Here is a 25,236-nt window from a genome sequence, read left to right on the forward strand (position 1 = left end):
AATATCTCTGTTCCTTTTAGTTTACTTTTTTGCTTCATAAGGGTTCGTTTCAGCTTTCAATTTTAGCTACTATTATGTTATTTTTCTCGTTGACTACTCTAGCCACTTGTATCTTTGCCTGGACTCCTATCTTTTCTTTTATAAGTTACTCTACATATTGTTCTGTTTCGTTTCCTTGCATTTTCCCACCTTTAATTACAATGTTGTTCTTTCTTTCGATGTTTTCTGCCTTCTCTGCGTATTTTTCTACTCTTCCCAATCTTTTTTTAGTTCTTGATTTTCTTTGGTTAATGTCTGTATCTCCTGCTGACATGTTTTTTGATTTTCTCTTATTTCCGCTATGTCTACCAATATCTTTTCGAACATCTTCTTTATTTCATCCATTTTGTCACCTGTTTGTAGTCTCTTGGGGTCTCTGTGTATCTTTATATTTTGTGGTGATGATGACGGTGAGAGTGGGGTTTCCCTTTTTTGCTTTAGTAACTCTTACTCTTTTAAATTTTCTTTGGTATCTTCTAAGTGATTTTTTCGCATCCCTTGTCGACTCATGTATTGCCAGTACGGACCTATTTTGTTTACTTGCGCCGCGATAAGAACTTCAGCCAAGCTATCTCTTTGGACGTTAGGTTCTTTTAATTTGATCTTCTCGCTTCCAGCTGTTGTACTCACAGAATGTCTGAATGTTCCGCAGCTTGTTTTACTTGATGTCTCCCAAACTTTGAGTTAGATTTCGGAGCACACTGCGTCATTCACCAGGGCCGAACTTTACCCCAAAGTCAGAAAAAATGATTTGAATGTTATACAAAAATATACTCTTACACTTGTAGTGTACAAATCCGCTTTCAGTTTTTTCGCTGTTTGTTAAAATTTTTGCAAAAACATTTGCAAGTTGTAATAACTTTATATTACCAACACCGCACAGAAGTCCCCGTGGCGCAGTGGCTAAGTTGGAAATAAGGAGACCTGCGGCGAAGCCGTGGCCGTTTACTTTTTTTTTTCTTGCATGGGTAATACGCTGCGACTACTTTTCTTTCATGCTGTGACAAGTATTATCCATGTTGATGACGTCATTGCAAATTTTTTACTGGTCAAATTAAGAACGAGTCACCCCATTTTCTCGAAAATGTCAAACACACGTCTTTATAATAATGATAAAATAAGAATTATAATATTCAGAACAGTTTGTTCGATTGTGGTTTAATTAATAATCATTTTATTCCTGTGTTTTGAGAAGACAAACTCATTCAAATCAAACTAATTTCTACGTAACATTCTTTCGATGTATAAACATAAGCAATCGAAGTTAAGCATGTATGATGATAATAATAATACATTCTTTTCCGCTGGTTATTTGCCTTAAATATATTTCATGTGGTCTGTATGTCTACGAAAGGCATCATCTTGGAATTTGCGCCCACGCGGCGCAGGTGGTTCGAGGTGTCATTTACACCACTGGTTTTTAATATAAATATAAAGATTATCAGAAAACAAATTTTTTTATCATTTTTCAAAGAAGCGGAATTTGTTGAACTGTACTTTAAGACCGAGGGAAGTTCTGTGGAAGTAACCTTTGGCCAATTTTTACATCAGACTTTTGGATTGCAAGACATTTTTCCATTTAACTCAGGAACTTAATAAAAAACCGGTCGGTCTGAAATCTTGCACAAACATTTTAAGCTTATTGAAAACCCAAATTTTATTTGTAACTAATTTCAGTGGACAACTTTTATTGACTTACATTTTGGTATCTTTAATTTTATACAGCTTATGTCAAAAATAAGAATTACAGATATCTACAAAAAAAAAAAGTTAATCCTGTTTACATCTCAATTTACTATCACAAAATTCCAATTCAGGATTTGTGTTTCAACCATAAATGGAAATAATAAATCACTTAACCGCTCGATCGATTAGCTAGTGGAAACATTGTACCTATGATTTTCTTCTTCTTGGTTAATTCAAATGGAAAAGTTAATACGAAATCGTGGCAGATGTTCATCTTTTAATCCTTTTCATAATTGTAATTTTAGTCGTCCATTTCAATAGTAAAAACTTCTGATTTGAATTTTCATTGAAAAGCAACGCATGAAAATAATAATTCCTCGTGGAGATAAAATGCTTATACCACGATCCCTGTGTTTTCTATCTTTATAATTATAACAGAACGTTTCTTGACGATTTTTCAGGTACTTGAAAATATAAAAAAAAAAGAAAATGAAGTCAAAAACCTAGGGTAAGAGACGAACGCCATTTTTAAGATAAATTGAGATCAAAAGTGTAATTTTGGATTAATATTGTTTTCTCTCCTCGTCCAATTTGAAGTTTCTAGAATATAAAAATACGTATTTTCCTCTTTTTGTCCTTTGTCTGTGTATCAGTGGTTTTATTGGAGAAATATCTTCGAGGCGTTCGACGATTACTTTGAAATTTTGTGGTGAAATTGATATGAAAGTCTAACAACAAAATTTTGTTACTCATTCTCTCTAAAAAATTGATAAAGTTATTTCGATATTTTGTTTAACACATTTAATCACTACCTGCATCAGTAAAATATGTATTTATACAACAATAATTGATTATCGATTCTATAGCGGATTTATAATTTTTATTTCTATTTGAAATTCATTTTTTATAAACTGTTTTTAATAGAATTTTGTCTTTATCGCGATCTTATGGGAAAAATGATTTTCGAATTTTCCGACGATTACTTTGAATACTTGTGTTGAAATTGGTGAAAATGTAGCCACAAAATTTCTTTACTTATTCTGTCTAAAAACTTGATGACGTCATCTCAATATTTCATTCTCGATTGTCATTAGAAATGAACGTATTTACACATGATCTGTATCAACATTATGTATTTATTTCAAACGATATTTGATTATTATTTATCGGTCCTGCGATAAATTGATATTTTTTATTTCTACTTCAAGTGAATTTTTTGTAGATTGTTTTTAACCGAATTGTTTTCTGCTTGTTATAACAACTACAAAATGATTATTGTACAATTAGTCGTTAAAGTATATAAGTTAAATATAAACTCTACTTAATATTTATAGAAATTGTATGCGGTTTCTGGCGATTTTTCTATTTAGCGAAAAGAGTTATAGGAATATTGTGCCTAAAGCCCACTATCGTTCCGATATGTTATTTTAGGAGAAGTTGGGAAGCGTCGTCTGAAATAAGTACCTAAATGTCACCGTGTAAATTAGCTCTGTACAGTTAATTCAATCTCTAGTTTCAGAATTCCTTTAAAAGTTTTCGTGAAACGAATGTTGCAGATAGGGTTTGTAACCGCCACCCAATTAACGTTTTCGTTCCCGTCTTTTGTTTTTAATTCGGATCGGTAATTGGTACCGAATTCTATCGGAAGGGGATTCGGAAATTCGAACCGTATATCAAAGCTACTCAATTTGCAATGTGATGAAGTGAAAAAATCCTTTAAAAATCCCTCCCCATTGTTTTGGATTTAATAAAAGAGGTTAGGTTTAATAAAAACGGGGATGGAATATGATAAAGAGAGTTATTAATGCCAAACTGAATTTTCAATATATACATTTAGACCTAATGTTCGAGATTTCATTTCATGCGAGATACGAGTATATCGGTTAGGTATTTGAAGTTTTCGAATTTTTCCTCTTCGTACCCTACAGCGGAAGAAACATGGACGTCATGTTTCCGAATTAATTTATGAAATGTTAGCATCAATAAATCCCGCTCCGAATGTTTTCTGGAGTGTTCTTGTTTAGCTCGGGTTCGACGGCGGAATTTTTTATTTAATTCGAATTTGCGAAAAATCTCTTTCCTGCGTTCGGCGGTCGTGGTCAAAGCGTCTCGCAAGCAAGCAAGCATCTTTCCGCCACTGAAACTATTGAAAGTATAAAAGTTTTTTCCGCAAGGCGAAAGTGCCTTTTTAACGATTTTTATACCTCCGCGTTGAATTGATTCAAACTCGTTATAAAGTTTTCTTTTGGGGGATTTCAAAGTATTTAAGTTTATTCGGGGTTGCGAATGGGGGAGAGATGCAACGTTCGTAATTCTTAACGGCATGACCGGTGTTCATTAACAGAAGGGGTGTTATTTGCCTACGGAGCGGCTGTGCTGTATTTGTGGGTAAATAATGGGTAGCTCTATTAAAAAATAATAAGTTCTTTCAAAAACATGTGTAATGGTCTTGTTGTACAGAGTGGTCATAAATATTTGTTCGGCTACGGTGATTGTGTATTTTGAGCTTCATTCTGACTCTTGATTAAATATAAATCTGTTATACATCAGATTGCGAGGTGCTACTCTCACAAGAAAAAATTTGTTCTTTATTTGATAAGTTTGATGTTTTATGTAACTCTACAATTAAGGAATACTGTTCAGTTGGTATGAAATATGGTTGTCAAATTTCTAATCATAATTTTATCTGATTTTGTCTCCCGACTTTTTCAACTTGATCTATTTTTTTTATTTTTTTTTTTTTGTTTTTCATTAACTTCTGTCTTTAGTTATTATTTGTTATTGCTTCCCGGATCATAAATAATTAATCGAACAAATCTGAATTTTGTGAATATACAGTATTTATGAATTACATATCCGTTGTTAAATGTTCCCTAATATAAGTATAAAATTTGACGACAATCGGCCCAGTAATTTCGGAGATTATCTGTTTAATATAAATCGGGGACGGCAAACAGACGGACAGACAGACAGACAGACGGTTTTTGTACTCTAGGGTCATGAAAGTTCGAGAAAATGTAAAAGTAGAGAGTCGGCCGACGGACTCGTTGACAATACTTCTCAAATTCAAATGGATGCATGTTTAATTTTGCCAAAAGGGGTATATGTCATGCAAATATCGTCTGAAATCTATTTTTTAAATACTTGTTTAGTTTTCCACTCTATTCAAATTATAATTTTTCCACAAAGAATATTTTTATAACAATTACGAAATGTTTACCAAGGAAAAGAAATGGTTTCTATTTAAAAGAAATTTTAGTTTAAAATGTCATATCGTGTGATATTCCGAATCGGTGGATCGTCGTTATGACATCATACACAAATCTCGCGAAACTGTGTTGTTCTGACTTGAAAACTGTAAATGCTAGGAAATGGGTGTTTTGAGTTTTTCTTAGCTACTAAAGGAGAAAATTCAGTTTTAATTTAAATTGCCGGTATTTATGTAATGATGAATATCTGTTAGATGGAACTTTAATGATAGGTCTGTTCATCACAGGAATACAGTTAATTAATTTGTAGAATTGCAAAATACAAAATGTAATATCACTAATTAGTGGCAGTATTTAGTAGTATTTTCTCTGTTACAGTAATAACAATTTAACGGTAATTGTTTATTTGATTACTGAATATAATGATTTATCTCATTAGCATCAGCTGATTCTAAATTGAAATAAGTAAGCACCATTATGTTGATATACATTAATTGTATTTATGCCCCGTTTTCTAAAAAATGAGTTAGACTTTTAATTGGAATTCAATATTTAGTTGCGATTAACCTGCGACTCTTGACAATGTAACTGGTTAAATTTAACACATTATTAGTTCAATGCTTGATTAAATCGGCATGTTGTAACGGTGAAAAAAAAAAACAGATTTGAGTGTTTTCATTGTACCTTGATTAAGTACATAATCATACATAATATGTACTTAATCGGTGCATTGTGTAATACATTTTGACCGTTCCATTTATAATGTCGGCTGTTTGTAACACTGCGTTTGGAGAAGGGTTCGCTTTAACTATTAGGAGACTTCTTGTTATGAAATTTTAAATATAACTTGTCCACAACTTTCTGTATGTAATAACAATAGCGCAAGGGAAGTTTTTTTTAACAGTTTACCATTATGAGTATTAATTGAGTGTATATGGTAGCGACAGTACTGTTTTACCGTGCTCTGTAGTTTTGTGGTTATTTGAAAAGAAATTGGCGTTCAATTTTTGTAAAGTTGGTCTTATTCGCAAGATCTTTACGTGGTCTTTTTGACTACATAAGTGGTTCGTCACTGGTGTAATCCCTCTTCACAGAAGGGCCGTTGTAAGTTACGATTTACTGCAATTATCTTATCGTGGCTTGTTTTTACCTCTCACCTTTGTCTAATCAGTGAATTCCCCTTCCGTGGTCCGACTGTCTCGTGTACTAAGTCACCTTGAAAGACCCCAAGGTGCATTTAATTGTGTCCCTGTGGTTGTTCCTCTAATTTTTTGAGAATCTGCCGATATGCCTGCCTCTTGCTTTCATTGTGAAGGCGCTGTAACACCTACCACCCCGTCACTTAAATGTAATGGAGCTTGTAAAAAGCACTTCCACGTAAACTGTTTGAATTTACCCGAACCCGATCTTGTAAAATTTACTGTTAATAAGGATCCATGGAGCTGTTCTAAATGCTTAATAATGACTAACATTACCTCAGCACCTATTACTTTTGCCCAAATGGAACAACTTATGAAAAATCAATTAGATGTACTTAAAGCAGAATTTTTCAATAAAATAGATGACTATTTTGGTAAACTGGATAATAGAGTTTCTGCCGTTGAAAATGATGTCAAATTGTTGAGGAATGAATTAGATACTTTTAAAAACTCTGGGACGTGCAATGTCGATAGCGTTATAGAAGAAATTGAAGATCGTAAGCAAAGAGCATCTAACATCTTATTATTCAACATTAAAGAATCGTCAGCAACAAACGTCGCCGAAAGAGTTGCCGATGACTTTAAAAAAGTTGAAGCCATTTTATCACCTTTAGGAGCATTTCCTAATCCTAAAACAATTGTTCGACTTGGAGTTTCTAAAGATAATCATAATCGTCCAATGAAAATTATTTACAACAATGAAAACGATGCAAAAGAAGTATTAAAGTCCAACAAAAATAACAAAAACCGAAATAACCATTTTTGTCCGGACTTGACGGAAAGACAAAGGAAGCATATAAATGCAGTTAAGAAAGAATTGCAAGACAGGCTTTCGAAAGGAGAAGACTTGGCTTTGAGATATAAACATAACACTCCTTATATAATTAAACGTAATTCTTCTAAAAATGTCCCAAAAAACTAATAAACTGTTACTATCATAATGTTGGGGGAATAAGATCTAAATTAGAGGAATTTTCAATTAATGTCAATAGTTGTGTTTATGATGTCGTAATAATTATAGAATCTTGGTTATGTGAAAAAATACAAAATGAGGAGTTAATGTTACATAATTTTAATATTTACCGTGCAGATCGCAACGAAATTACTAGTGCCAAATCTCGAGGAGGTGGAGTATTGATAGCCATTAACAAATGTTTGAATTCTTCGATTGTATATATTGGTGAGGTTGTTGAAAGTCTTTATGTTTCTCTGAAATTGAACGGTTCAGCTTTCATCATAGCGGGTGTCTATATTCCTCCGAATTCGCACATTAGTGCATATGAATCACATTGTAATGATATGGAAATAGTGTCAGAAAAATTTCCCGATCATAAATTCATAGTTACAGGTGACTTTAATTTACCTGATATTAAATGGACCCAAAACGGTGTTGAAGGACATGGGCATACTGTTCTTAATCAAGACTGCTACGATGTTGTACTTAGTACTTATTCATTTTTAAATTTAACTCAAGTTAATCTAATTCCGAATAATCGAAATACTTTTCTCGATCTAATCTTTACAAGTGTAACTGAAATGAAAATTTACCCTGCAATTGATCCACTAGTAGGGGATAGTATACATCATATTCCTTATTCGTGGTCGATCTGCACCGCTTCAAATCCATCTCTTGAAATAGAATACACTGTATTCGACTTTGCAAATGGTAATTACTTTCTATTTAATGATTATTTAGCTTCTGTGTGTTGGAATACATGCTTTGAAGGTTATGAGCTTGATGAAATGATAGCGATATTTTATGATATTATATATGAAGGTTTAGAAGTTTATATTCCAAAAAAGGTTATAAAAATAAAATCTTCCAAATACCCTCAATGGTTCAGTTCTGAACTGAAAACACTGTGCTACGAAAAAAGGAAAGCACACGCTATATTTAAACAATCGAATGAACTTCAAGATTACGTTTATTTTAAGAGTTTGAGATCAAAATGTAAACTACTATCGAAAAGTCTTTATAGATCGTATGTGGATACTGTCAGCGTTTCCATTATTAACAATCCTAATGTCTTTTGGAAATTTATTCGAGAAAGGAAAGTCCCTAACAATATTCCAGAAGAAATGTCTTATTTAAATAGAGTGGTGAATGGTGGTAAAGAAGTTGCCAATTTGTTCGCAGAATTTTTCTCATCGGTCTATATGGTTAATGATTCTTCTAAGATAATTGATAGTCAATTTAAAGATGAAGTTATTGATACGGGTTTTATAATAACGATTAAGGATATATTTAACACTATTTCTTCGTTGAATGACTCTACAAATGCTGGACCAGACGGTTTAAGCAATGTATTCTTAAAAAAGTGTATATGTACTTTATCAATACCACTATTTATGTTATTCAGCAAGTCCTTGGATACTGGTGTATTTCCTGATGTTTGGAAACTGAGTTATGTTAAACCTATTTTTAAATCTGGTCAAAGGAACAAAGTTGACAACTATAGAGGTGTTTCCAATCAATCGGTTATCCCTAAAATTTTCGATTCCATCATAGCTAAGCAGTTACAGTGGGCAGTTTCAAAATTACTTACTAATCAACAGCATGGTTTTTGTAAAAATAAGTCAACATTATCCAACCTTTTGGAATATTATTCGTTTCTCAATGAATCATTTGCGAATAAATGTCAAGTGGACGCTGTTTATACAGATTTCGCAAAAGCATTTGATCGAGTGGATCACAATGTATTAATTTCAAAGCTTAATAGACTTGGTTTTAGAGAATATTCCATAAAATGGGTTAAATCGTTTCTTACTAATAGGTGGCAACAGGTTAAAATTGGCAACCACATTTCTGATTATTTTGAAGTTACATCTGGAGTACCCCAGGGCTCACATTGTGGTCCAATTTTATTTCTTCTTTTTATAAATGACTTGAGTTATTGTATTAAATCTTCAAAATTTCTATTCTATGCAGATGATCTAAAGATATATAAACAAGTTTCATCCATAACTGATTGTCAGGAATTACAAAAGGATTTAAATAATATATATGAATGGTGTGAAACAAATTTTTTAAAACTGAATTTAAATAAATGTCATAAAATTACATTTTCTAACAAAAAAAATATGATCGATTATGATTATTATATTGGGAAAAGTTTGCTCAAGCCTGTTAGTGAAATTAGAGATCTCGGCATACTTTTTGATAATAAACTCTCTTTCAAAAGTCATTATCGATACATATTTAACAAGGCTCTGCAGATGTGGGGATTGATTTGGCGCCATTGCAAGGATATGAGCTCTCATGCACTTAAAGTGCTATATTGCTCTCTCGTGCGTTCTGTTCTGGAATATGCTTCTTCAGTTTGGCATCCAACATGCGACACTCATATTTCATTGTTAGAGCGTGTTCAAAAAAAGTTTTTGAGGTCTATTGAATTTAAAGAACATCATCTACATCAACAAGGTGAATATGAATGGGTCATGAGCTTCCTCAATATTAAATCCTTGGAGATACGTAGAGATATAACGGATTTATGTGTTCTTCACGCCATTATTAACAACCATATAGATAGTAATGACTTATTAGCCAAACTAATGTTTAGGGTTCCAAATAAAAACTGCAGAACTACTAGATCTTGTAAAATTTTCAGAATTAACAAAGCATCTACTAATATGTCAACTAACCACCCATTGCGAAGAATGATGAAACAAGCAAACGAACTATCTAATTTTGTAAAATTTGATATTTTTAACTCAAACCTTGTTGTATTTAAGAGAATGATAAATAATCTTGTATAATTCGGATAATTTAAAATTGTTTCTTTTTGTGTTTATTGTATGATCATTGTTATAAAGATAATTAATTAAGTTAATCATATACCTTATGTATTTGTAAGTTTAATTTTCTTACTTTTTGTAATTGGAGTTATTCCGTAATAAACTAATAATAATAATAATAATTATCTTTTTTTATTTTGGCGATCTTTTTCATCACGTATTTTTAAAAATTAATATGTTCATTGTTTATGGAAATCTCAGAACCACCGTTTTCAGCTTACAAAACTATTATCTACTTTTTTGAGCTAAAATAAAAACAAGTTTTCCTGTAAATCTTCTATCTTCTACCTTCTTCGAAGTTTTTAAAGTCACTATGTCAAGAAATACAAGTAATGTTTTTCAGTAAGTACAAATTATTTAGTAAAAATCAGCGACTTTTTTCAATAGAAAACAACAGATACTGCTGTTTTTGATTTTATCCAAACGTTAGTAAATTAATTAGAAGAAAAAAGTATGTCATAAGTTAAGGTTAAATCATTATGTTGTGCAAGGTTTGCCTTTGAAGTGGATGCAGTCATACCTAGAGAATTGTCAGCAAATTAATGACGTAGAGAAAAACGCATTAAAATATGTGTGGAAGCCCCTCAGAGTTAAACTAGCTGTTCCTCAAGGCGGTATCTTCGGACCACTGCTGTTTGTTTTATCTAAATGATTTTCCGTCTTTAATAAGCGACCAACCATCTAACAAGTTATGCCAATAACACTAGTTTAGTTGTACATATAGAAACTCCCTAAGGGAATTATTCAGTGAACTGATAAAGACAAACTACTGTATTTGCCAACGAAAACGGTAACGGTAAGAGGAAATTGAGTGACTTAGGGACAATGATATACGTTGAGCTGCAAATGATGGTTTAATTTTTTTTTTGTGGGGACAAACTTCATTGCTTGATGCATTACTTAAGAAACGGAAGAGAATTTTAAGAAGAATGTTATAAAAAGTAGTCGTACTTAATGCAAAGGTGAATTAAGAAATTTAAACATCTTAACATTTACAAGTTTGTATATTTACGAGTTGTCGTTTTTCTCCAAAAATATTGTTCCCTAAGTTAAAATGAATATCATCCGCCTAAAACAAAAACAAAAATTTTAAGTTTGCAAAGCGTAACTAGGTCAAAATGAAAAAAAAAAATTTATACCTACACATCTTTAAAATCTCATTGTCATCTGCCTAATGATATAAAATCAATCACTAATGACGACCGTTTTAGTTCGACAAATGCTGCTACACATAGAACCCTGCTCATGCAAGAATATTTTGGTCATGCTAGACTATTAATGCGATTATTTTTAAACATCATAATAATTTTTTTCTACCGCGCACGTTTTTTGGTTTTCTAATAGAACTATTAAAGCAAGCAAATGACGTCACAGCAGTTCGTTAATAGCGGAAAGGCGTTCTTTAATAGATCTGGTGTAATTTAGATCGGTAAGATTGGTAGCTATGACGAGAAATGTCACTGGCAAATGTCAAATTAAAATTTCCCGTATTTCCGGAAGCGTAAGGACTGCACTAACTTCTTCACAAGATATTTTAACCAATTTTAACTTACAAAAACTCGAATTGATTCGAATTACAGTTGTTGTGAAAATTCGAACCTCAAATATTTCGTGGTTAATGTGAGACCAACCCATCACCAACCACGACAAAATTCCCCAGATTTAAAAAAAGCCAAATTGTTTCAAAGTAATTTTGAATTTGCGCATGCACAGAGTTTGCACGTCTTGGGGCAACTAGTTGAAAAACTTTATGCCATAATATTCGGTACCATTTTGGGACTTGTGAAGCCTCAATTTTCGTAAACGTAGCTTAGAATTGTGCCGCGCATTATGGTCGTGGACATCACAATGAGGCAAGTAGTCACTTAGATTTTATTTTTATAAAAATAAGACAATGAAATATATATAGTGAGGTCAGAGTGAGAATTTTAAGCTCAATAAATTTGTTTCTACAATCTTCTCTGTAACCAAGTCCCGCAATAATCCTAACCACCTTTCGCTGAAGTTTGAAAAATCTATATCTTATTGGAGAATGACCCCAAAACTATTAGGCCATAAGTAAAATGACTTTGACAGAGAGCAAAGTAGGCATTTTTTAAAAAATCGGTAGGAACTTTGCTGCTGAGTAAAATTTTTACAAATAGTTTTGGCAGTCATTTCCTCATGCCAGTACCGTTGAAGATGGTCATCAATATAGAGTCCTAGAAATTTAGTAGTAGGTACTGTCAAAATCATTGTGGAAATCGTGCTCCTTCAATGAGAACAACATTTCAACCGTTTTGGCTTTATTTAGAAGCAATCTATTAGCTGCAAATCAAGCTTCTGCTCTGGACTGTGTCTCCTTATGTCGATGGATTACGTTATTGACTTTGGCACCAGTGCTCACTATAGTCGCATCATCGCCAAATATCCTACTATTCTCCTGTAAATATGAAAAAAAATCATTTATACAGATTAAAAACAGGAGTGGCCCAAGAACAGATCCTTGGGGCACTCCAATTTTGATTGGAAGGAGTCCGGAAATTGAATCACCTTCTTTAAATAACTGGTGGCGTCCGGAGAGGAAAGAAGAAAGCAAGCTATAGCTATGGGGATTGATATTATAGATGTGTAATTTTTTCAACAAGATGTCGTGGGAGACACGGTCGAAAGCTTTACTCAGAACAAGAAGGCTGATGACTCCAAGTCATGTTTCTCAAGGCACTGCAATATTGTGTTAGTTAGACATGGTGCAGCATCAGTAGTGCTTCGTTCTTTGCGAAAACCGAACTGGGAGTAGGCAAACAGTTGATTATTTTCAAAAAAAAAAAAAAAAAAATCGGTTGTCTGTAAAGTCGGTTTACTGACGATAGTTGAACGTGACAACGTCTTAAGAAAATACTGATGGAATGGTAGCATTTTTCAAAAGAAAATTTTAATTTCATTTGTTTAATAGATTTGTATGTATATAGAGAAGGAGGTAATTAGAAATTACAATGAAATTGATCAAGTTAGATTTTCTCGCTTGCACTTCAAGCCTTACATGGAACGCCTCAGAGCGAGGTAACGCCGCATGAGTCACATGGAACGCCTCAGAGCGAGGTAACGCCGCATGAGTCATGTTTTTTCGTGCGTGCAGCCGGCTCAATCGAATTATAAGACGTTGTCACGTCAAAAATTCTAACTATGTGTATAAAAGTTTCTGCAGTACTTTGGAAAAGACTGGCAGTATGTAGATGGGCCTGCAGTTGTTCGGATTGTTAACATTCCCATTTTTGTGAACAGGAATAACAAAGGCAACTTTTAGACAATCAGGAAAGACGGAAGTTTTTATACCAGATTGACAAGTTTAGTGAGTGGAGAGATGATGAGATCTCTCATAGTCTTAACAAGATTGACCTTTAGATTTTATATATCTTTGCAGTTCGAGTTCTTTAAATCGTTTATTCCTGCACCATTGATACTTCAGTGCATTCAAAAGCATTACTAGAACACAAAGACATAAATTTGGAATTATCGGACATTAAATGTATAGGGTTTTCACAGTCTCAGAGGAAGATCATTAACTAAGCAATGGCGCAACATTCGTAAAGAAATCATTAAAATGATCATTAGATATATCACAGCCTTGCTTGCTATCACTATTTTTGGAGCCAAGATTATTGCGAGATTCGTTTATTACTGTCCACATAGCTTTACATTTGCAGCAGTATTATTGAATTTTTTGTTATAGTTAATTCGAGTTAAGTTTATTTCTCGCGATAAACTTGCGGTAGCGATTTCTTGCCTTTCTAGTTTCGTCAGTTTATAAAATGTTGTGTATGTTAGATAGATATACTAGATGCTCACGCATAGCACTCACGTGATTGTTTGAGTTTAAAGATTTTTACTGGAAAAGCAAGATTAGCAAGGTGTGATTATAAATCAACAAATTTGGTGAATATTGCATTACAACTTGTGGTTAGATCATCTATAAATGTCCAGTCTATTTTATCGACCATATCAAAAAGTCGGAATTTTCCTATGTTAGTTATTGGTCTAAAGCAGTGGTTCGCAAACTTTTATTATTGATGACACCCTAAAATTTTAAACAAAATTTGGCGGCACCCCACCAAGAACAGTTTTAATTGTAACTAATTTATTATCAAAAACACTTTATCACATGTTTGTATAATATGTAATTGATGTTAAGATTGTTTTATAAATATTTGTTAGCCATCTTACTTCAGTATGAAGAAAATTAACATGTTCAGAACACATTTTCCATTACTGAACAGTTGTACCATATTAATAAAATCAGATCATCAATTATTATTTTTTAAAGTTGGTTCTGTGCTTATATTTATAAACATCATTATAAAATTTTCGCGGCACCCTCTTGGGGGATCCGCGGCACCCTAGTGTGCCGCGGCACCCAGTTTGCGAACCACTGGTCTAAAGGAATGATACACAACTTGTTCAGTTCCGCTTTATTCACTGCGTAAAGTCGCTATCAATGTTGATAAAAACATTGTCAACACGGTTTTGATACCTAGTTGGAACATCAACTATTGCTCCGAGGCCAAAATAGTGCATGAAATAACAAAGTCTACTCTTCAGCAAATTATCAGTATTAAATATTATAACATTGAAGTCACCCGCAAGGATAATATTCTTAGTTAAACTGTTGATGTTGGTAAACAATTCTGTTAAAATTTCTAAAAACATCAAAAGGCATCTACTTTTGTTTTTCGTATATATTTTTACATTCTTCGTTCTAGGTTCTTTTCATCATATTTTATTTCACAATATAATTCCACTTAGAAATTGCGCAAACGTCTAAAACAACATCGGCTCCTACTTATGTTTATTTGTAAGTGTCCACACTGCTTCAGTTGTCAAACCTTGTTTTCCTGAAAGCAGTCTTTTTTCTCTCTTATTAACGATAATTCCTTTTCATGTTCAAATTACTTCTTAAACATCGGTAATACATAGTTTAAAAATAATTGTTTTTCATTCATTTCACTTCATTTTATAGGATCATTCTATTGTTTATCCCAGAAGCTACCCTCAGATTTATGAACAATACATATAACGGTGAAAACATACGTGGCAATTACCGTTGTGTGTTTGCAAGCTTCGGCTCCACATCAGGCTTTTACCTTGGTCGTCAACCTTTTCTGTAAGGGAAACGTCTACTAAATTTTAAATATTTCAGTTCAACTGAACTATTCAAAAATATTTTAATACCAAAGTTTTTACTGTTTTTAAAATATAAGAGTAATTATTAAAGATTGTCATGTTTTTATTGAGGATAAAAATCCAAGTCTTTATTTTTTAAACGCAGTCAAGTATATTACCAAACTATTAAAGTGTAACTTTTCTGTTCAATTTGCTGCCACGTGATCCTTCATTTGGTCTTAGTTTTCTGGATATCGTGACTGTTGTATTTCAATGTATGTATGTGTGTCTGCGTAGTTTCATCCCACAAACACGTCAGGACCTGTTATTCGAGCTGTCAAATTGTTAAACGATCACCTTCCAGGCATTTCTTGGGAAAAAGGACATCCCAAGTGTATAAAATGGACCTGTAGGATACCAGAACATTAATATACGAGTACATACTTTTAAAGTTCAAACGCCCACGTAGGAGATTCCAAGACTATTGATGTTTTTGTAAGTACTCCTGAAGGATTTTCTAAGCGTAAACCAAACGTAGGACAGTTTTCTACTGTATTATGGATTGTAAATGTTAATAGTAATTATGTACGAAAGAGAGAAGACACCTTTCTGTTCCGAGCTGAATTATTTTCCGAGATCCGAAGGATCGAGGGAAATTAGAAAGCGAGGACCCGATAAGTTGTTTCTCCCGTGGTTTATATATTTACTTTTTTCACTACTCCTACATTTGTTTAAGTTTACTTTGAATTCCAGTTCCCAGTTCTACACTTTGGAGCTATCATCTATCATTAATGATTAACAGCATCAAATCAACTACGGCAGTCTAGATTAACTATGCCAATATCGTAAATTATTTTTATACTAATAGGAGAGAAAAATCCATTACTCGGTAGGTGTAAAACATTAGTTTCTCACGTCCTACGACAGTCCGTGAACTAGAGATTCGCACTCAGGAAAGGTTTCCTATTGGAATAAATCTGTTTAAATAGTTTTTTGTGAAAACTACTTGACTGAATATAATTATTAATAAATTAGATACATCATGATATGCAAACGAAAGTCGGAAGGCTGCATTTTTGGTATTCTACAAAATGTGAAACGCCAAGGAAACATGATATTAGACAATATTTTTATTCGAGAAGTAAAAATAGAGGCACTGAGACACACGAATATGAAACCATGTTGCACATTTTGGTATCTGTTGAGCGCATCTAACTCTGCACATCCAGCGCCAGTGACTGTTTACCTATCCCAATAAACAGGATGAAATTTAATAATTTCGTTTCCATGTGGCATGACGTTATGTGGCAGGAGTTCGGCGTGATGTACGAGGCGAGTCATCGCCGCAGGATACCAGAATTGATTGAATTTTGGTAGTATTGGTATCAATAACACAGTCATGCTGGAAAAGTGATTACAGTATAAAGTATTAACCGAAGGGTTGCACCCCAGTGGCTAACAATCTCGAATCTTTACTGTAACATAATCTCGACTTGTATTTCCTATTTGGCTTTCGACAAACTATATTTTTCATTTCACAATATTTGTTTTAGGGTTGCAAACAAGAAACGATGGACAAATAATATCTCGTTCGACGAAAAGGGCAAATGCAATAACTGACTTTTGACTTATTAAAAGATAGTCTGTTTATTTGTCGATAATCGGTAAACATGGACGTCCTCTTAATGACGGCAAAAATCGCGTGCTGAATTTTCAAAGAGATAACCTTTCGTAGTCTTTCTTTAACGCTATTCACGTTGCCGGTATCCACATGCAAATGGAATTATTTACTCTTAAGCCGATCTTGGGTTACAATACGAACGAAATCCGCTCAATTCTTTGGCATTAATCTCATTTTTCAAGCGAGCTGCGACCGTTGAATTGTGACGAAAATATATCAGCTCTGTATTTCTTTTCTTGGACGATATTCCCAGATATGCTATGCGTATATAAAGAATAAGAAGCGCAGGGATTAGAGTTGCCTCTCTCAAAGCCCGTCTGTCGGACAATGGCGCGCAGTTCTGTGTCAAAGACATATTTAAATCACACTGTTCCTTTCCACAATGGAATACATATTTTTCTACTTTGAACGTGAACGTGAACGTGAACATCAGATATCTTTGGAATCAGAATGGATATAATGCGCCTGTGTTTGCTCGCCCCGGACAACGTGTAAAAGGGAGATTTACTTGTTGAGATAAAACCGAAAAAACAGGAAGTATCCCACACGGTCCTTCGAAAGTATATTTCATTAATTCGCAATATTTTATTAGGGGTGACTATGAAACGAAAACTGACTGGCAAAACTGCTGTAACTGTTGAAACTTACACTTTCATTCTTACTTGGGTACAACTTTATGTCGAGGTTTATGATATCAATTTCGGATGATAGGTTAACGAATGTTATTATATACCGGGTGTCCGATTTCTACTTTAATGTCATTGTTATTTATATTCATAAAGTCAACATAATGTTAAGTTTATATCGTCTTTTTTATCAGTTAAGGTAGATGTTTTTGCGTTAAAGACAATGTTCTTATTTTATTAAAAGAATTTTAAAATAACGACATCTCTGCCTATATATTATAACTGGTATAGAAAATTCTATAAAATGCTTAAATCGTTGTAATATGGGTGAGAATTTTTCTGCAAATAATATCAACCTTTTACTTCTCGAGGGTATGCTAAGGAGGCAAGTCCATTTGCCAGTTTTATATTTTTTCGACGTTCCATGACCCCTAGAGTACGAAAAAAAGTATCTTCCGTCTGTCTGTCTGTCTGTCTGTTTGTCTGTCTATCTGCCTAGCATCTTTGCCGAGTTTTATTAGAACCGTATTCTCAGAAATTGTTGTCAAGTGTTGTACGTATGTTATATCATGTAACAATTTGATGACGCCATCTTAATGAATTCTATTTTGAAATTATTTAAATGTTATACAGCGATATACTCCTATACTTGTGGTTGTGCTTTGAGTTTTTTCTCTAAACGTTCGAATTTTCTCAAAAAATTTGTACAACCAGCGCGGTGTATAAGCATTCCTGGAGCAGCACATTTTTTTGGAGAAAAGCCGCCTACGGTCGCACGTTCGATGCCGGGCTTGGCTGTTTCTTTTTTTCTGCATTGGTAATGCGCTGACTAGTTTCTTTTGTGCTATGACCAATGTTTCTTATCTTGATGACATCATCACGAATTTTTTATTGATCAAATTAAAAACTAGTCACCCCATTTTCTTTAAAATGTGAGAATTCGCACGTTTTTATTTAATAATGTTAAAATAGAAATATAATATTCAGAACATTTTGTTTGATCGTTGCTTAATTAATAATTTTTTAATCCTCTGTTTTGAAGAGACAAACTCATTCAATTCAAACTGCTTTCTATGTAACATTCTTTCGATGTACAAACATAAACATATGAAGTTAAGTATATATATTATTAGTGCTGATACGACATTTTAGCCTGTTGCTTCTCAGCTTTAAATATCATTACATTTACATACCACGGCGTAGGGGCTACTTGTGGTGTTATTTAGGCATCTGGTTTTTACTTCATAGAGGTTATCCCAAAACGAAAATCGCAAAATCAAATTTTATATATTTTTTAAAAAGCGGGAGCATTATATTTGAAGGGCGAAGGAAAGTATCGAAACCATCATCAACCAATTTTTTATTTCAAATGGAGCAGACAAAAAAAATTTGCATCATGTTATCTATCAGCGATTTAACATTTTTTTGATATGTATATCGTTTGTCAAAATGCTTTAAAAATGTAAAAAAAATTAACATGATGACAGTATGTACTCGACTTTGCTTTAATTTTTGCAAACCTAGCTAGTAAATTTACACTAACTTCTTAGTTTTGGAAAGTTGATACGTCGCCGAAGGGAGAAATCGAAAATTCACCAGAAAATTGACGACTACATAACGAAAGGTATTAAGAAAAAATTGACATGGGTTTTCTTTCTTCGACAAGAAGTCTTAACATAACATAAAAAATACATTCGTTGCGTTGGTCGTGTTTCAGAGGGTGACGAAGGCATGGCCTAAAATTTTTAGACCAGTTTGTTCCGTTGTACAAAATAGATTTACATACATTACACAGGATTTACTCCATATTTTCTCGCCGTATTCGGTCTGAAAACTTTCAGGTTTAACAAAGTAAATCTCGTACCATCCTATTAATGAAACATTGTAATTATTCATTAGGTTATACACCAAATAAGTAAATTTTATACTCACATAAAATATCAAACTAACACGGTTTAAATAATAATTATTTTATAAAATAAAATATCCCGTTTGTTCTGGAATCAAAAAGTTTCGTTCTGGTATATGTATGTCCTCCTATTTTCGCAAGATGTTATTTCAACCACCCTGCTAGAAAGATGTAACAACAATTATAAATTCAACATACCCCTAATAAATAATGAATAGCCTCTGGAGCGGAATGCCAGTAAACCAAGTGGCCAAGATATCGCCATAAGCTGTAAGTTATCTCGAGACTCGAAAAAGCTCTCCCACAGCGGTCTAGTGAAGAGCTTTAATAGTTAGTTGGTCTCTTGGTGACAAGTTTGGTGGCGACGCTGGAACCGAAAGCAATCAGGCCTTAGCGACGTACGTGATGCCGTCGAGGTTTGTTTGTCCATAAACACTATAACCTGGAGATCATCTCCGGCCTAATGAAGTGTGTGCTGTTTGCTTTTGAGATGGGGTTAGCGTCGAGATTATGTTTATGAGATTTCCCAGATCGACCGAATAACCAATCGAAACGGGATTCGGTCCGCCGCCCGTCATGCATAAAGCGAACCTGAATTTCGAGTGGCGGCGTCTCTTTAAATTCATTATTAAAATGGGAGCGGGGCTTTAGTCGCGAGGATTAAAATAACGCGAAGACGAGTCAAAAAGCTCCGGGTTATCTGCCGCACTGCATTATCCGTGCTGTTTATTCGCTGCGATGCGAAAAATAATTAGCAAGAGACATCTTAATTTCTTAGCAACCAGGTCGGAAAAGAAGATTCCTGCTCCCTGCAAGGAAACAAACAAATTATTTTTAAGTAGGTACGTAGTGGCGCGGCTCGAAAAAAGAAAATTGCGAAGGAATCGCTGAAATGCCTGAAAATTAACTCCGGTATGAAGAGACACAACGTCCTGATTGGTACGTAATAACGGGATTTTTTTCCGGCCTTGGTTACTCTCGTAAATTGGCGCTTCAGTTTGCGAAAGCCACGCCCATGCATGACGGAAAGTTTTATTAAATTCCAAAATTGGAAAGGTCTTGTAATACAAATTCTCCGTAAAGAACGTGCGGACGACCACTTCGAGGGCGAATTTCATAATGCGTTATGTCTCCAAAAAAACATAACACTTAGAAGGAGGACACTTTATTGAGTATTCGTTCATCTGCCAACTCTCAAGAACTCACCAATAAAAATGCCTTACTTTTTTTATGTCTTCTTGGCGTTTAACGGCTTGCAGAAAACGAATAATGATGATATTAAGTAATAATAACTTATTAACGCTAAACAATTACAAAAAGAAGAAGAGAAAAAGAAAAGGTTCAGTCATTACAACTATTCGTAAGCCGTTAGAAATTATGTCCAATTATTCCAAAATTTATTTATTATACAGGGCTTTTATAAATTATTCTAAGGGCATAGTTGGCCATGGATTTCAAAAATTACGCTTCGCAGAAATTATGCCTAATTATGACAGTTCTCACTTGTCATTAATGTAATTTGTAATCTATCATTTAAAGTCGTCGTTTTTATTGTTTTAACGTTTTTGAAGTGTGAATTACAGTAATTCTCGTTGATATAATCTCAAAACAACAAAACAGTCGTTTTCAAAACTTTTGGTGGTTACGTACGAGAATTTTGTTTTTGTGTTGGGAAGCGAAAACTGCGAAAATTGTTTATTTTGTCGAACAATATATTTTCATTGTTATGTCTTGTTATCGCAGTGGGGCTTCGTAAATGAAGAAAAATACCGTGATTTACTAATTCAAGGAACATCGTTAAAGGCTCATATTACAGATGTAATCACCAGATTTGTTCGAACTGGCAGTGGCAACAAAGATAAATCTCGTGGAAGATCTTCAGTATCTGGGGCAGACTGGAGGAATAAGACAGCAAGATATCAGGGGCCTAGTATTCTTTGCATTTCGACCAATGATCCGGTTGTTAAAAATTCCTGTAGCATTGCTATTATGGTCCCAGCCGAATGCGCTGCAGCCCTGTCCTGTTGAAGATAACCTACTTCCATTTCATCGTCGTGAAGTTGTAGTCTCAATTTGCCAAAATTTCTTGGTGATGTTTAGGGATGATTAGGTTACCTTGAAGAGGATTATATTGAATAAGTCCGTTAATTATATGATTATTATTGCCATGATTACTTTCAAAGAATATAGTCCCTATTATCTAAAACTAGTCTAAACACATATTTTGTGAGGATGAAGGAAAATCTTAACATACACGTGTGAATTTTAGGTGCTCTATATTCTCATATTTTGAGCATTAATGTAGCTGCTCAAATGAAAGCAGGCTTTGTCTGTAAAAAAGGTTTTCTCTAACAGCTAGTCATTAAATGTGTCCAAAACCACTGATAACCCTAGCTGAAAGGACAACATCACGCAATTTTTGTTACTCGACAAGGAAACAGTAGTAAATCTTTTCGAAATAGTGCTGGCCATGTTCCATATGATAATTCCATGTGCAGCGCTAAATGTCATATGAATTTTGTAGAGGTTTGCATGATTCCCAGATTTGTATTTTTTTTTATTTTTACCAATCCATACGATTCGTGACGTAACTGAGGACCGAAGAAAGTGGTGGATTAAGTACATTACACAAAGTAAGCTTTTGTGTTAAGATTCCGTGTTTAACCATGGCCGACTTCATTAATATACACTAACGTGTATATACGGCCGTTTCAATTTTTTAAAAATTTGTTCCCGCGTAGTAATCCATGGGTACATAAGCATACGCCACCCACGGCAATGTCTTGAACTAAACTGTCACTACTGTCAGAAATTTTCTTTGACAATTTTCAAATCCAAAATAATTTTGGGCATGAATTATTATCGTTGTTAATAAACTAGGTCTTTATAATATGGGAAGAAAGTGTATGATTTGTGGTAATACACAGAATCCACTTTTTGAAATTCCTGCGGAAGTAGATCTTAGAAACAAATGGTTTGAATCACTTTCAAAATTTTGTGGTATTTCATAAAACAAGTTCCAAAAAATATTTTATTCGAATTATTTTAGATTTGACCAAGATAAACGATCATACTGTTGTGTGTTCCAAACATTTTGCAACAGAATGTATTGTTAGAAGCGCAAAAAGTACTCGTCTTAATAAACAAGCGGTTCCGTTTATATTCGTATGTACATAAAAATCTACGTACCTCACATAATCTATAAATCTTTGTCATCATTCCAGAATCCTACTGATCCTGACATTTCTAGTACCCAACCAACAAATCCTTTTTTAGACACTCATCCAACTTCCGTTTCCTCATTCCAAAATGCTAATAAGGAAACTAATGTTTCCACATGTGATGATTTAAGTGCAAAGGATAAACAAGAACTTAATGATCTCAGGTACCACAACAAAGTTTTAAAGCAACAATTGAGTAGAATGAAACGAAAGAATTCTGAATGTTTATCAAAAATGAGAGAGTTAGAAGAAAAAGTAAAAAATTTGGATGCTTTAAAAATAACCAAAATTATAGAAGACGCAAACAACGCAGATGAAAAGTCAATATTTCTTTTGGACTTGATAAAAAATCACTATAAAAAAATACCTAGGTGGTCAGAAATGTCTCTTCGTCTGTGTACAGTCTGGAGATTTTGTTCGCCTAAAGGTTACAGATTTTGCCACAATAACTTACTAAAACTGCCTTCAAAATCGACTATATCCAGATTCCTTGGAGACTTTCATGGTCAAAATAAGCTGATCCAAGAGCGATTGTGTGCAGAAATTGGTCAATTAAAAAAGCCAGTTGAAAGGATCTGCTCCTTAATAATGGACGACATGTCCATAAAAGAAAAAGTTCATTACTGTAGGGCAGAAGATCGAATTTATGGCTTAGAGACAACAAGTTCTACTCGTGTTGGAACTAAGCCAAAAGTAGCCAACAAGATGCTTTGTTTTGTGGTGCAGGGATTGAGTACTAGATATACAATACCAGCAGGGTATTTTTTCCACTCGTCGTTAACAACTCAGGAATTATATTTATTAACAAAAAACATTTTACAACTTCTGACAAACTGCGGCTACATTGTGATTAGATTTGTTACAGACAATATTTCAACAAATGTCGCCCTCTTTAAAAAATTTGGAAACGGATCACTGAAAAATTCCATTAATCATCCCATTCTGGAACATATTCCACTATTTTTGAGTTTCGATTTCTGCCATGCTCTAAAAAATGCACGAAATTTGTTTTTAGACCATGATATGTATTCTTCACAAGGCAAAATTTCATCATGTTACCTCAAATTATTGTATGATTTGCAGAAGGGAATGCCAGTAAAGCCTGTCAGATATTTAACAAAGAAGCATCTATTTCCATCAAACTTTGAAAAAATGAATGTCCTAAGGGATGAGAAGAGGACCCGGGTGGGTTAGTTAGCATCATGCTTGCCCGCTACACCTTGGGTCGTGGGTTCGATTCCCGCCCTGGCTCTGGGTGTCGTGTATGTCCCGTTCCCCTGTAATTGGGCCTCCGTGCCTGTTGGGGGACGTAATTAAATAAATAAAAAAAAAAAGAGCAATCCAAGTTTTTTCACCTACTGTAACCTCTTCTTTAAAATTTCTAAAAGCTGCAGGGGACGATCGCTTTGTAGACGCTGATGCCTCTATATTCTATATGGAAAACATGTACCATTTTTTTCAGGTGCATAATGTTTCAAGCAGAGATCACTATCTTCGTTCACTAGATAGCAGTATTGCACCATATGTGCATATTTCAGATGAACGTCTTGACTGGTTAAATGTCACATTTCCAAAGTATATTGACGATATCCAGAAGACTTCTGTAGATGTTGGATTTAAAGGTCTTACTAAGGAAACAGCTCATGCGTTACAATTCACGGCAAAAAGCACATACCTCTGTGTAAATTTTTTGCTAAGCCAGGTTGGCTTCGATTATGTTGTAACGCGATCCTTCAGCATGTTTTCACATGTAAGACTGAAAGGTGGTTCTAATGATGCCACAGATGCCAGAGCTGCAGATTATGCATTAAGGCAAACAGAGAGAGCTTTACTAAGCACACAGAACAACTCATATTTCCAATTGAAGTACGAAGAAATATTCACAATCTTAAGAAGTGCATCATACCTGATAATAATATTTTCTCAGCATCAGTAGCTTTCTTGGCAGGATACATAATAAAAAAATTAGAAGATTTATTTCATTGTGATGAATGTTTAACACCTCTATTATGTACTAGCATTCCAGGTCCTTTGCTACAATTGATTGCCATTCAAAACCGAGGAGGTTTAGTCTATCCCAAAGATATCTTTGTTGGTATTATTCAGCTGATAGCTGAAAGCATCCAGCAAATGTTGCAATTTCTACAACATGATAATCCTGGTAAATACATACTTGAAGAACTGTATCCACACCTTGTGCAAAATCCCATTTTTGTCTGTACAAATCACAGGGATTCTGTGTGCAAATATATAATCAAAACGACTGTAAAGCCAGTTCTCAGCAATCTTTGCTTGGAGACCACAGATTCTGTCAAGAGATTTGCATTAAATTTTAAACCTAAAAGTCGAAAAGTATTGAAATTGTAACTTTACGTTAATATTATTGTTTTACTTACTGTGTTTTGTGATAAAATTAAAAAAAAACCTTATTATCTGAACCAAACTGCTTTTTTTTATGCTTCGAGTAAAATTTGTTGTCAATGTCAGTTTCAACTCGACAATTAATTTGACAGAAATAGCACGAGATCTGTCGTTTGAGGGCGCCACAATATGCACTAGGCGGCGGAACATTTTTTCTAATGGAAAATCAAAAATTGAAACGGCCGTATATACACGTTAGTGTATATTAATGAAGTCGGCCATGGTTTAACAGGATCCAAAGCTTTCATAAAATCTACGAACAAAAGCGTCGATAATGTTGTTACGAAATTAACCCATACGCCGCCCCAACT

The 25,236-nt window shown here is 33.9% G+C and overlaps 1 protein-coding gene and 1 long non-coding RNA gene across 3 annotated transcripts in view; one reads left to right on the forward strand and one right to left on the reverse strand.

Moving 5' to 3' along the window:
- Positions 1 to 25,236, forward strand: part of LOC135144615 (membralin) — a 158,129-nt gene that overhangs the window by 99,464 nt on the left and 33,429 nt on the right. The gene's annotated exons all lie outside the window — the stretch shown is intronic.
- Positions 23,034 to 25,150, reverse strand: LOC135144666 (uncharacterized). Of its 2 annotated transcripts, XR_010283210.1 has the most exons (6): positions 24,901 to 25,150; positions 24,678 to 24,842; positions 24,180 to 24,617; positions 23,860 to 24,132; positions 23,564 to 23,801; positions 23,034 to 23,491 (listed from the first exon to the last, which is right to left on the reverse strand). It is a non-coding gene; the product is annotated as an uncharacterized LOC135144666 (long non-coding RNA). The 2 variants fall into 2 exon arrangements; XR_010283209.1 differs by having other exon boundaries at positions 23,860 to 24,617.

This window comes from Zophobas morio, unplaced genomic scaffold, assembly GCF_036711695.1.
Source record: "Zophobas morio isolate AGI-343-1 ecotype UQ-CSIRO unplaced genomic scaffold, CSIRO_AGI_Zmor_V1 ptg000108l, whole genome shotgun sequence".
Taxonomy (NCBI): Eukaryota; Metazoa; Arthropoda; class Insecta; order Coleoptera; family Tenebrionidae; genus Zophobas; species Zophobas morio.